This window comes from Haliotis cracherodii, unplaced genomic scaffold (genome assembly GCF_022045235.1).
Source record: "Haliotis cracherodii isolate W230 unplaced genomic scaffold, xgHalCrac1.p SCAF_12, whole genome shotgun sequence".
NCBI classification, from domain to species: Eukaryota; Metazoa; Mollusca; class Gastropoda; order Lepetellida; family Haliotidae; genus Haliotis; species Haliotis cracherodii.
In genome coordinates this window covers 18,872,482-18,887,969 of record NW_027266267.1, presented here as the reverse complement: position 1 = coordinate 18,887,969, position 15,488 = coordinate 18,872,482, and positions in this window count along the sequence as shown.

Below are 15,488 nucleotides of genomic sequence, written 5' to 3'. Positions count from 1 at the left end.
TGTTGTTTTGTACAACAGTATCCTGTACATCAAAATCCTCGCCAAAACCATCAGACAATGTTCGTTTATAGTTGTGCTGTAGATCGGTAGTCATTGGTGTATGTATCATGTAGGCTATGAATGTATCCATTGGGTGAGGTGAGGTGAAGTGGGATTTACCGTCTCGTTCAAGATTATTACACCTGTATGTGAATGTGGCAGCTTGTTCTTGTGCGGAATAATGCCGAGTATCTATCCCACTGAGTATACTGACTCCAAGTCGACCGGTCCATGTTTTAGCCCCAGACAGGGTAGCAACAAGTACCACTTTTTAACGTCTTTGAGTATGACGCGGCCGGGGATGGAACCCACGACTTTCGCTCTCCTTGCAGACGCTGTACCACTGAACCATGGAGACGGTTGTGTGTAAAAAGGCTTAATTTTGTGGTATAAAATGGAATACCCAATGATACGCCAAACATTCTTTAAATTCACAACAGAATAAGTATTACTACTATATGTGTCCACAATTGAAAATCTAAGAAGGTCAGGAGACGTATAATATTTAATTGATTCCTTGTAAATTCAGAAAGCAGGATGCAGAACAGAAACAGAATGCAAATAGACGTTGGCCCTCCAAGATAGACACGTCTTTAAAGAATATATAAGCTGCTGCAGATACCATGTTCATTTCCCCCCAGAGATGCCATGTTGATCTTTCCCCAGAAATTTACTTGCAAATATCAGTATTTGCACGGAAGCATTTTTAGCTTTGTCGATCCCTCTCTAGTCAGTGATGAATGTGCAACCATATCTTAAATCCGTTTACAGAATATTATTCTTGATATTCTGTCAGACCAAACCTGCAAGACATGAAAGGACAAAGAATATTTTTCACAAGATTCGAAAGAATAGTTAAAAAATTCAGAGATCGACTAGTACCACAAAAGCTAGATTGATCTAATATGGTTACACCAACACCTCTCGTCCATTGCTCTCAGAAACGTGGAATTTGTTACGATGCTTCTGCACATACCAATGTTTGATAGTTTAGAAACACAACAACAGCTACATGATCACTGAATGCCAATAGTGATTGCTGCTTACAGTTTGGGTGTGTAACTGGTGAAAATATGCACTCTGTGAATTATTTTTGTTGACGTATTTGATTGTAGGAATTGACTTTTTTTTGTTGTTGTGTATTTATAAACCGGCAAACACACTTTGTGTAAATTCGCAAGACGAATGTCAACAGTATGCATACTGGATTTGACGTTTATACATCCATAAACGCAAAATATATCAAAGTTAATTGTTTGATTTGACATGACATTCCGGGAGTTTACAGAGAGGTTTATATGGACATTTAGAAATAAACCCTTTAAGATAGAAAATACGTGGCTCTTACAAATTATGTGTTTTGTGCATTCTAGATCTATGCGTAAAGATTCAGAATGACAATACAGTATTCAAAATCATGACCATTACCAGAGTGTTAATTTCAAATCTCCAATAGCCAGAGGCTTTGGTTGCGTTTTCAGGGAGTTTTGTTATAGGCAAGAACGCCCTGTTTGTGTGTCATGTGTTCCCGTGTTTGTTTCACGATGATATGTTCTCAAGCTTTACAAAAATGTTTGCAAAACATGCTGAATATCCTGTGAAAACTTGTGCGGTGTAAAATACCTACTGCTATGCTGTGACCGAAACATATCCTGTCTTGAAAAAAAAACTTGTTATGTTCCTAACTTTACCTAGAATCCGAGCAGGCAGTCACCACACTTGGTTGGACAGTCCCGGGTTCATTCCTGTGTTGTCTCGCCAGTGCAGCTGTCTTGGAGACAAGTCCTTGTTCTTCTGTCTTTGACAACCCGTTGTTTGGTGGAACAGTCACGGTAACAGTCCCTGCTCTTCCATGAAGTCCAGTCAGTAAATTCTGAAACGGTCGTCCAATATAAGTACATGTAGTAAAGGCTTGACTCATACAAGGTTATTAAATCTTTGTTTGTTTGGTGGGGTCGAACATTTACAGACCGCCGTCATGTAGCTTGAATAATGTAGGGTGCGGCGTTTAACATCAAACAAAGAAACAAACTGCAGAGCGAAGTGAAATGACATAGACGCCACGATCATCCGTACGTAACTCGATGACATCTTTGAATAGATCTTCAATCTATTGAAGGTCAAAGTCTTATATAAAGGGGGGCGCGGGTGCGCGAACCTTGGTCACGCAAAAACATGATTGAGGGTTTGAATCCCGGTTCGCCCTGAATATGTTTCTAGGTTTGTCAGCACCATACCAATGCTCGTGGGTTTGACCGAAGTGGTAAACGTCTGAGGCCTGCATCACTTCGGGCTTTCCTCCCACAATAAGCTGACTCGCCTTGATATAACTGGTATAATGTTAAAAGCGGCTTTAAACCTAACTCACTCACTCACTCACTCACTCTTATAAAAAGTGATTGTCAAATTCATTAAAACTGCTTCATTTCAATGTATTCGCTGTTGATTTATGAATAACATGTATTAATTTTCTACATAACTAGTGCACGGCAATAAAAGAAAGGAGATGGTAACAAAAACACAACAACCCCTTATTTCATTCCATATTGCAAACTGAACAGTTATGTTCACAGTCGTTATTGAATGTAAGGCACTATTAGGGATACTCTGTCTCTCCTGATATAAAATAGGACCGTCTTCGTGGTCTCGTGCACATGTATATGCGTCTGTCAGGTGAGTGGATGGTTGGTTGTTCAATCCCCTAGCCCCATCATACCAAAATATGTTAAACGATAGAGCTTGTTGTGAAACGACGACTGGTCAACATACTGTGTCTGAGTTGGGTGTAAATGTTGAATTGCAACTCAATTGTACCTCAGTGGGCCTAAACATTATAGTATTAGTTATATATAATATTTAAAAATGTCAACAAAAGTCCACAAGTGTCCTTGGTTAACTAGGAGCAACACTTGGACTGATAATTTAAGCATTTAGTAATACTGGGCTGCTGGGTTCAAGGCTGCGGTCTAAACGTTTTTAACTTTATCCTAAACTCCACCTCCTGGCTAATGACCAGGAGTACGTTTTTAGGGAAGGACAGAAGGCCTCTTCCTTTGCATGAGGGCTGACGGGTTTGATATGGCAGAACACACAGAATGATCAATTTGTTTTCCTTACCTATTATGTACAAATGATCTAAATTAGAAATATTTTATCTGAGTAATGTTAATTTGGACAATTTGATATTTGAATATTTGTATACTTTGAAAGGTTCAGGTTTGTGTGGTATGCTTAGCAACCGTTTGGTTTTTCTTTGTAGTTTTTCTGATCTTCATAATCATTATGAGGTATATTATCTTATACGCTAACGCTGAAATGTACACATGTTTTGTGCAACCAAAAAACGGAAATAAACTTTTGAAGAAAGAGTATCTGTGGATCATATCAAAGGTACTGGAGCTTAAGCTATGATTAGACCAAATGTTAGCTTTTATTTTCAACGAAATATCTAAGTTAGACTGTAGGGTATAAATGTAACGTATACCAGCTAACACTGACATTTATAGAGACCATCTGCTTCCATAACTAGTGCCTTAACAGTGGTGTTTAATTTAGTTGTATTAGCATGTTAACGGGTGCCTTTATGATACAACTGAACAAAAAAAGGTGTTATAAAAAATGGATTCATCAATAAACATTAACAACTTTATGATGATTGGTACCCACAAAAAATAAGTGCATATGTTTAGAAATACTCAACGTATTCTCTTCATCTCTAGATATAATCGATTGTAAGCAATCCATGTAAATTATATGTAGTATTTGCTAACCTTGTCCACGATAGGACATTCAGTGCATTTCATGCACATTACTGACTTTGTGGGCGTGTCAAGTTCTGTGCATCAATTATAAAATCACCTCATTCATGTAACGCCACAGTATGTATTCCTACACCTGGAATGTTTATCAATCTCATCATGTTTGTCTGTTATGAAATATACCACTGTTTTGGTTAAACTATTGGAGATGACACGTTTTTGTTATCGTATTTAATTATAAGAATTGACTGTGGATGATTCGAAAAGCTGATGTGCAATATTGTTTGTTATAATCCTCGAATCAATACAGCGTGCACAGCGGTTTTAATGAATTGCCACTATTAGGGTCATCATCCTGTGGAAGCACTCAATCTCAAATTGTGGCCTGGGGAATGTTCACCCTCCCAGGCCCCAGTGCTTGTGCCATCCAATGCTTCCTATAAATGTTCGATTGGATTTTAATCTGGAGACCTGGAGACAATGCCACAGATTCACACAAACAAAATATGAGGCTAAATAATTCTGATTGTGAAAAAAAATCATTGCTTTTTTCATGACATATCGAATTATCATCAAAATGTGCAGATCAAACGAACATGTTCTCTATTTTACGACAGTTTCATAATGACATTGACAACATTCTCAAATACCAACAAGTCTTTTAATAAAATAGTACGCAGTCTTCGGTCACTGTAGTTTCAATCTATGAGCAAGCTAGTCATTCCGTTTTCCTAATTTCATATGAAAGTATACTATTTGGGTTTCTGTTAGTGAGACGGTTAAGATTCGTATTAAAATAGACTGTTTTGTAACAAAACATGTTTGATCATGTAATAATGGTCAATTTCATTTGGAAACGTTTTTCGACATCATCATTATTTTAATATCATCATCTTAATGATGTAACCATGGGATTATCTAGCGAGTAGATGTAATTATTTATATGAGATTAGTTCAAAAGGTATATTTTGTCTTGGTTTTATACATTAAACATGCTTATAATATATTTAAACAATGGCAGTTATTTTAACTAAATATATATTTGTAATATGCCCTTCCTTGTTGACATGTCTCACAAATGTGATTAGACCTTTTAAAAAGCGAAATGTGCGTTAATATTACGTGTCACCTCGCTATTGTCACGAGGTCATGTACATAATACATGGAATATAATTACCACCATGACGAAATATCGCTATCGTGGTTATGTTAGCCATATTATTTAACATTTTTTGTGACGGTACAAACATGCATACTATTGAGAGACAGCTGCAATTGTGTCTCAACAAAATCCACAAATGGTCGCCTGCTTACGGCTTCAATTTTCCTAAAACACAAACTAGTTGTATACACTTCTGCAGAAAATATAGACAGAACAAAGACCCAGAACTGTTTCTATCTGGCACATCTTCTTTGGCACAAGTTCTTTGGGCTTATTGTTGACCGCCACCTGACTTTCTTGACACACTTAGAATATCTCTAGACTTGCTGAAAGTCGTATCAAACTTTAAGTGGGGCGGGAATCACACCACCCTTCTCCATTTGTACAGAGCTTTGATCCGCTCAAAATTGGACTATGGTTCCATCAATTATGGTGAAGCCACTAAAAGTAACTTACAAAACTGGATTCAATTCATGCAATTCTTTAAGCTTTCAGGACTTCTCCTGTTGACAGTCTCTATGTAGAGCCTGATGAGCCTTCATTAGAATAGCGCCGTCTAAAACTTGCTTTATAATATATCACAAGACTAAAATCAAACCCGTCGAATCCTGTATATGATTGCATTTTTATCACTTTTACAAGGAATTATTTCAAACTTAACCGACGCTGGTTCCGCCACTTGGGATCAGAATAAAACCTCATCTAACAGCAGCTCATATTGACCTTAACAATATTGCATCCTAGCGATTACTCCTTGGCATTTAGTCAAAACAGAAGTAGAACTTACACTTACTAATTTTCAAAAGTCTGATACAAACCAGCTAATTTTTCAGCAAGAATATATCCAGCACCGCTCCATCTTCACAGATGGACCCAAGAATGGCGGCAAAGTTGCCAGTGCCACCATCATTGGTTCAAAAACTTTTTCTTCCAGATTACCAGATAACAGCTCAATATTTACTGCTGCTGAAGCTAAGGATATTCACACAGCCTTGACATATATTCAGAAACAAAATGCATGTAAACACTGCTTAGTCATGTTGATATTGCTGGTAACAAACGAGCTGATGCTGCAGCTAAAGCAGCTTTTGATAAATCAATGTATCATCTTTCCATTCCCTACAGTGCATCATGGAATATATTTCTAGTTTGATGCATAAAAGATGGGACACCGATGTAGGTACAAATAAACTTCATAAATTTAAACCCATCCAGGGTACACCTTCTTTGGTTGCCAGTCCAGAAATGATGAAGTTGTTCTGCCACAAAGTCGCAGTGACCACAGTTCCTACATCCATGAATATTATATTGAAAGGTGATGATCCTCCGTTTTGTGCCCCTTGTAATGAGCGAATTACAGCCAAGCATATTTTGCTTGACTCTACAACGTTTCTCTCACAAGGGATACATATTATCATTCACGCCTTCAAAGGATCTTTTTACCAATGTCAATGCTCGTTTCATTCTCGATTTTTTAAATAGTTGATGAATTTTGAATTTTGCATTTTATAAATTTGTGTGATGTTATTGACAACTGAGATTATTGAAGGCTGTGCCACTCAGGGGATTAAAGTAGTGGTCTTAAGCCTGGTTTTAATATATATAAACTAATGTACTGAAATATTCTTTGTTTCAATATTGCTTAGGTTTCATTTATATATAAACTATGATATTAACCTCACTGTTTTACTTTTCTTCGTCGACAGGGGTCTTATAATAATAACTACCTTGTTCTCATCGCGATATTGAAGTAATATTGCGGATGCAATGTAAAATGTTAAACTCACTCAATCAATTCCCCAGTGTGACACCCACAACGCAACGAAGATTAACTATTTCGTATGTGTATTCACTGAAACACTTCAAAGAGTAACATATTTCTTCTATGCATCCATCAAAACACCACGAGAAGAAGCATACCTCGCCTGTGTGTTCACCACAACCCCAGGTAGAGTAACATACCTCGCCTGTGTGTTCACCAAAACACCAGGTAGAGGAACAAGCCTCGCCAGCATGTTCACCACAATCCCAGGTAGGGTAACATACCTCGACAATGTGTACAACACAACCCCAAGTAGAGTAACATACCTCGCCAGTGTGTACACCACAACCCCAAGTAGAGTAACATACCACGCCAGTGTGTTCACCACAACCCAAGGTAGAGTAACATACCTCGCCTGTGTGTTCACCACAACCCCAGGTAGAGTAACATACCTCGCCAGTGTGTACACCACAACCCCAAGTAGAGTAACATACCTCGCCTGTGTGTTCACCACAACACCAGGTAGAGTAACATACCTCGCCAGTGTGTTCACCACAACCCCAGGTAGAGTAACATACCTCGCCTCTGTGTTCATCACAATCCCAGGTAGAGTAACATACCCTCCTGTGTGTTCACCGCATCCCCAGGTAGAGTAACATACCTCGCCTGTGTGTTCACCACAACCCCATATAGAGTAACATACCTCGCCTCTGTGTTCACCACAACCACAGGTAGAGTAACATACCTCGCCTCTGTGTTCACCAGAACCCAAGGTAGGGTAACATACCCTCCTTTGTGTTCGCCTCAAGCCCAGGTAGGGTAACATACCTCACCTGTGTGTTCACCACAACCCAAGGTAGAGTAACATACCTCGCCTCTGTGTTCACCACAATCCGAGGTAGAGTGACATATCCTCCTGTGTGTTCGCCTCAACCCCAGGTAGAGTAACATACCTCGCCAGTATGTTCACCACAACCCCAGGTAGAGGAACATACCTCGCCTGTGTGTTCACCACAACCCCAGGTAGAGTAACATACCTCGCCTGTGTGTTCACCACAACCCCAGGTAGAGTAACATACCTCTACTCTGTGTTCACCACAACCCAAGGTAGAGTAACATACCCTCCTTTGTGTTCGCCTCAAGCCCAGGTAGAGTGACATACCTCGCCTGTGTGTTCAGCACAACCCCAGGTAGAGTAACATACCCTCCTGTGTGTTCGCCTCAAGCCCAGGTAGAGTAACATACCTCGCCAGTGTGTTCACTACAACCCAAGGTAGAGTAACATACCTCGCCCGTGTGTTCACCAAAACACCAGGTAGAGGAACATGCCTCGCCAGTATGTTCACCACAATCCCAGGTAGGGTAACATACCTCGCCAATGTGTACAACACAACCCCAAGTAGAGTAACATACCTCGCCAATGTGTACATCACAACCCTATATAGAGTAACATACCACGCCAGTGTGTACACCACAACCCCAGGTAGAGTAACATACCTCGCCTGTGTGTTCACCACAACCCCAGTTAGAGTAACATACCTCGCCTCTGTGTTCACCACAACCCCAGGTAGAGTAAGATACCCTCCTGTGTGTTCACCTCAACCCAGGTAGAGTAACAGCGTAGCCACGTATAGCCTTCAAGCAATATTTACTCACTTACTAAAATTTTGTTTCGAGCTATCGGACACTTTAATGTTTTCACTATCATTGAACATTCACGCAGATAATTTCTTGTGTTAAATCATAGTGAGCATGTTGACGGTTTCAAGTACGAAAGAAACTGTGCACGTTAATTTTCAAACACACAACTGGTGCCAGATCGATAGGCAAACACATATGTTTGGAGGGATATTTTACATGTTTTTTAACAGTATGTATTCTGAACCATTAATTTGAAATGGTCAGGAATATGAGTGATTAATCTTGAACCTGAGTAATATTAGTTACACCTATCAAGATCTTAGACCCATTTTCACTTACCTATGTACCATGTGTAATTGTACATTCCCAAAGACAACCGTTTTATAGCATTCTTGTCGTCATGGTAGAATCTCAAAATACAGTATCTTCATCCAGTATTTGTCATTCGATTTTATCTGATGGGTGGTACAGAACTACGAATTACTAGCTAGTTTCCGAATCATAATGTCATTTCATGGTTGTGGATTTTAGCAAAAGTGGTAAACATCGAAATCTGTTTGTTTGTTTGTTTGTTTGTTTGTTTGTTGTGTAACGCCTCGCTGATCAATATGCCAGGTATGACTGAGAAACGTCTGAAACGTGCATCACGATGAACTTTCTTTCTGCATCAAGTTGATATATATCAGCAATCGCTACTTTCAAACCAAACCAAACTATGACGAACTCACTCACTCACGTTAACATTTAAAAAGGTACTTCGAACGTTTCGATAAATTGGTGCACACAGTCACATGCGCCAAGAAAGCACTGATACAGCTTTTTAGAAAGAAGGAGTGCAAAATGAATTTAGATAAACTGCGACCAACACCATCTTTAAGATACACCTGATGTCAAACACACATCTGGCCGTAGATCGATAGGCAACACATGGTTTAATGTCCCTTACTTACCGATCGACAGTTCATCTCTCGAGTTGTAAAGCGAGCCACGAAAAGCGAGCGGAAGCGGAGTTCAGCCGCGAACAAAATTGAACAAGTCACCTGTTCGCTGACCTTCTTCTTCCCGAGACAAGTGTGTTAACTGACTCTAGCCGTCCATAGGTTTGAAATTGCATGGATTAACACATAACAATTGTCAGTGTTGTTAACTTCTTCTTTTTCACGCATTTTTTAAAAATAAAATGATTCTTTAAATGGAACCAATCAGTTAGTTTCTCGCCATTATGTCCACCACTCACAACTGAAATATATATACTGTTTAAAGCGGTGTAAGGCCAAACTCACTCACTTATTCAGAGCCATGGCGGTTCCGGAGGGTGAACATTGGGGTACATTTCTATTATAAGCATGCCTGGTTTGATTGATATTTTAAAAAGACATGGGAGACGAGAGACATTTTATTTTGAACATTTTATTTTCTTTCTTATCGATCTATTTAAGGCATGTGTGTACTATTGCTGTCGTAGGGGGCGATTCACGTGCATCATGCGTGTTCAGTGCATGGAGTGTTTCATGAACTAAAGAAAGTAGGAACACACACATAGTAGTGATTTATCGACTTCGAGAAACTTGGAGGCAGTAGAATGTAAGGTGGGATGTTTTGCAGTCAGGCGGGAGTGGATGAAACTCTATTAATTAATTTTGTTTTGCCTAAAGTAGCGAATATGGTGCCGTGTAAAAAAACCGGACACTCTCAGTTCTATGCAACAAATTGGTCTTTGAGAGTTTTGTTTTAATGCATTTTTCTAGCCGTGTAAAAATATTGCCTCATGGAGAACTCACTGGCCTGTGAATATATCAGATTTTTGACAATGTAGCCGCGAATAGCTGCAATACTGCTGATGCTGCTTCCATCAATATTTACTCACTTTCGGACACTTTAATGTTTTCATTTTTTATATGTCAGGTTTAAGAGCCAGGGTGCCGTTGTACAAAGCGATCTTAGCGCTAAGGTGAACGTAACCCATACCTTAACATAGACCAACGACAGTCGTAAGGATAATGTTGTTGTGTACAACAGTATCATGGACATCAAAAACTCTGCCAAAACCGTCAGACAATGTTCGTATATAGTTGTGCTGTAGATCGGTAGTCATTGGTGTATGTATCATGTAGGCTTTGAATGTATCCATTGGGTGAGGTGAGGTGAAATGGGATTTACCGTCTCGTTCAAGATTATTGCACCTGTATGTTTATGTGGCAGCTTCTTCTTGTGCGGAATAATGCTGAGTATCTATCCCACTGAGTATACTGACTCCAAGTCGACCGGTCCATGTTTTAGCCCCAGACAGGGGCTAAAACCACAAGTACCACTTTTTAACGTCTTTGAGTATGACGCGGCCGGGGATGGAACCCACGACTTTTCGCTCTCCGTGCAGACGCTGTACCACTGAACCATGGAGACGGTTGTGTGTAAAAAGGCTCAATTTTGTGGTATAAAATGGAATACCCAATGATACGCCAAACATTCTTTAAATTCACAACAGAATAAGTATTATTACTATATGTGTCCACAATTGAAAATCTAAGAAGGTCAGGAGACGTATAATATTTAATTGATTCCTTGTAAATTCAGAAAGCAGGTTGCAGAACAGACACAGAATGCAAATAGACGTTGGCCCTCCAAGATAGACACGTCTTTAAAGAATATATAAGCTGCTGCAGATACCATGTTCATTTCCCCCCAGAGATACCATGTTGATTTTCCCCCCAGAGATACCATGTTGAATTCCCCCAGAGATACCATGTTGATTTTCCCCCAGAGATACCATGTTGATTTTCCCCCAGAGATATCATGTTGATTCCCCCCAGAGATACCATGTTGATTTTCATCCAGAGATACAATGTTGATTTCCCCCCAGAGATACCATGTTGATTTCCCCCCAGAGATACCATGTTGATTTCCCCCCAGAGATACCATGTTGATTTTCCCCCAGAGATACCATATTGATTCACCCCAGAAATACCATGTTGATTTCCCCCCAGAGATACCATGTTGATTTCCCCCCAGAGATACCATGTTGATTTCCCCCCAGAGATACCATGTTGATTTCCCCCCAGAGATACCATATTTATTCACCCCAGAGATACCATGTTGATTTCCCCCCAGAGATACCATGTTGATTTCCCCCCAGAGATACCATGTTGATTTCCCCCCAGAGATACCATGTTGATTTCCCCCCAGAGATACCATGTTGATTTTCCCCCAGAGATATCATGTTGATTCCCCCCAGAGATACCATGTTGATTTTCATCCAGAGATACAATGTTGATTTCCCCCCAGAGATACCATGTTGATTTCCCCCCAGAGATACCATGTTGATTTCCCCCCAGAGATACCATGTTGATTTTCCCCCAGAGATACCATATTGATTCACCCCAGAGATACCATGTTGATTTCCCCCCAGAGATACCATGTTGATTTCCCCCCAGAGATACCATGTTGATTTCCCCCCAGAGATACCATGTTGATTTTCCCCCCAGAGATACCATGTTGATTTCCCCCCAGAGATACCATGTTGATTTTCCCCCAGAGATACCATGTTGATTTTCCCCCAGAGATATCATGTTGATTCCCCCCAGAGATACCATGTTGATTTTCATCCAGAGATACAATGTTGATTTCCCCCCAGAGATACCATGTTGATTTCCCCCCAGAGATACCATGTTGATTTCCCCCCAGAGATACCATGTTGATTTTCCCCCAGAGATACCATATTGATTCACCCCAGAGATACCATGTTGATTTCCCCCCAGAGATACCATGTTGATTTCCCCCCAGAGATACCATGTTGATTTCCCCCCAGAGATACCATGTTGATTTCCCCCCAGAGATACCATATTTATTCACCCCAGAGATACCATGTTGATTTCCCCCCAGAGATACCATGTTGATTTCCCCCCAGAGATACCATGTTGATTTCCCCCCAGAGATACCATGTTGATTTCCCCCCAGAGATACCATGTTGATTTCCCCCCAGAGATACCATATTGATTTCCCCCCAGAGATACCATGTTGATTTCCCCCCAGAGATACCATGTTGATTTCCCCCCAGATATACCATGTTAATTTTCATCCAGAGATACAATGTTGATTTCCCCCCAGAGATACCATGTTGATTTCCCCCCAGAGATACCATGTTGATTTCCCCCCAGAGATACCATGTTGATTTTCCCCCAGAGATACCATATTGATTCACCCCAGAGATACCATGTTGATTTCCCCCCAGAGATACCATGTTGATTTCCCCCCAGAGATACCATGTTGATTTCCCCCCAGAGATACCATGTTGATTTTCCCCCCAGAGATACCATGTTGATTTCCCCCCAGAGATACCATGTTGATTTTCCCCCAGAGATACCATGTTGATTTTCCCCCAGAGATATCATGTTGATTCCCCCCAGAGATACCATGTTGATTTTCATCCAGAGATACAATGTTGATTTCCCCCCAGAGATACCATGTTGATTTCCCCCCAGAGATACCATGTTGATTTCCCCCCAGAGATACCATGTTGATTTTCCCCCAGAGATACCATATTGATTCACCCCAGAGATACCATGTTGATTTCCCCCCAGAGATACCATGTTGATTTCCCCCCAGAGATACCATGTTGATTTCCCCCCAGAGATACCATGTTGATTTCCCCCCAGAGATACCATATTTATTCACCCCAGAGATACCATGTTGATTTCCCCCCAGAGATACCATGTTGATTTCCCCCCAGAGATACCATGTTGATTTCCCCCCAGAGATACCATGTTGATTTCCCCCCAGAGATACCATGTTGATTTCCCCCCAGAGATACCATATTGATTTCCCCCCAGAGATACCATGTTGATTTCCCCCCAGAGATACCATGTTGATTTCCCCCCAGATATACCATGTTGATTTTCCCCCAGAGATATCATGTTGATTCCCCCCAGAGATACCATGTTGATTTTCATCCAGAGATACAATGTTGATTTCCCCCCAGAGATACCATGTTGATTTCCCCCCAGAGATACCATGTTGATTTCCCCCCAGAGATACCATGTTGATTTTCCCCCAGAGATACCATATTGATTCCCCCCAGAGATACCATGTTGATTTCCCCCCAGAGATACCATGTTGATTTCCCCCCCAGAGATACCATGTTGATTTTCCCCCCAGAGATACCATGTTGATTTCCCCCCAGAGATACCATGTTGATTTCCCCCCAGAGATACCATGTTGATTTCCCCCCAGAGATACCATATTGATTTCCCCCCAGAAATACCATGTTGATTTCCCCCCAGAGATACCATATTGATTTCCCCCCAGAAATACCATGTTGATTTCCCCCCAGAGATACCATGTTGATTTTCCCCCAGAGATACCATGTTGATTTCCCCCCAGAGATACCATGTTGATTTCCCCCCAGAGATACCATATTGATTCCCCCCAGAGATATCATGTTGATTTCCCCCCAGAGATACACTATTGATTCCCCCCAGAGATACCATGTTGATTTCCACCCAGAGATACCATATTGATTTCCCCCAGAGATACCATATTGATTTCCCCCCAGAAATACCATGTTGATTTCCCCCCAGCGATACCATATTGATTTCCACCCAGAGATACCATGTTGATTTCCCCCCAGATATACCATATTGATTTCCACCCAGAGATACCATGTTGATTTCCCCCCAGAGATACCATGTTGATTTCCCCCCAGAGATACCATTTTGATTTCCCCCCAGAGATACCATGTTGATTTCCCCCCAGAGATACCATGTTGATTTCCCCCAGAGATACCATGTTGATTTTCCCCCAGAGATACCATATTGATTTCCCCCCAGAGATACCATGTTGACTTCCACCCAGAGATACCATGTTGATTTCCCCCAAGAGATACCATGTTGATTTCCCCCTAGAGATACCATATTGATTTCCCCAAGAGATACCATATTGATTTCCCCCCAGAGATACCATATTGATTTCCCCTAGAGATACCATGTTGATTTTCCCCCAGAAATTAACTTGCAAATATCAGTATTTGCACGGAAACATTTTTAGCTTTATCGATCCCTCTCTAGTCAGCGATGAATTCTTGATATTCTGTCGGACCAAACCTGCAAGACATGAAAGGACAATGAATATTTTTCGCAAAACTCGTTAAAAAATTCAGAGATCGACTAGTAACACAAAAGCAAGATTGATCTCATATGGTTACACCAACACCTCTCGTCCATTCCTCCCAGAAACGTGGAATTTGTTACGATGCTTCTGCACTTACCAATGTCTGATAATTTAGAAACACAACAACAGCTACATATTTGATCACTGAATGCCAATAGTGATTGCTGCTTACAGTTTGATGTGTAACTGGTGAAAATATACAGTCTGTGAAGTTATTTTTGTTGACGTATTTGATTATAGGTATTGACTTCAATAAAAAAATATTTTATTTTTTTTGTGTAGTTATAAACCGGCAAACACACTTTGCGTACATCCGGAAGACGAATGTCAACAGTATGCATACTGGCTTTCACTTTTATACATCCATCAAAGAAAAAAACATATCAAAGTTAATTCTTTGATTTGACATGACATTCCGGGAGTTTACGTAAGGACAGTCTTTAGGAGGTATAACCCGGTCGGAGTTAAAAGTCGTGCCTTCACTGGAGGTTTATACGACATTTAGAAAAAAAAACCCTTTAAGATAGAAAGTTCGTTGTTCTTTTTACAAATTATGTGTTTTGTGCATTCTAGATCTACGCATAAAGATTCAGAATGACAATACAGTATTCAAAAGCATGTATACACAAGACCATTACCAGAGTGTTGATTTCAAATCTCCAATAGCCATCTTTTCCTTTGTGGCGAGCAGCGCCAGTCATTGTTGTCATTTCACCTTTGAGGTGCAATTGAATACGTCCTTTCTACTAAGATTTCAACGAGTGTCATGTGACTCTTCCTCGGGAGTTGTTTGATCAGGGTTGCACTTTTCGAGGCCTTGGTTGCGTTTTTAAGGAGTTTTGTTATAGGCAAGAACTCCCTGTTTGTGTGTCATGTGTTCCCGTGTTTGTTTCACGATGATATGTTGTCAAGCTTTACAAAAAAAATGTTTGCGAAACATGCTGGATATCCTGTGAAAACTTGT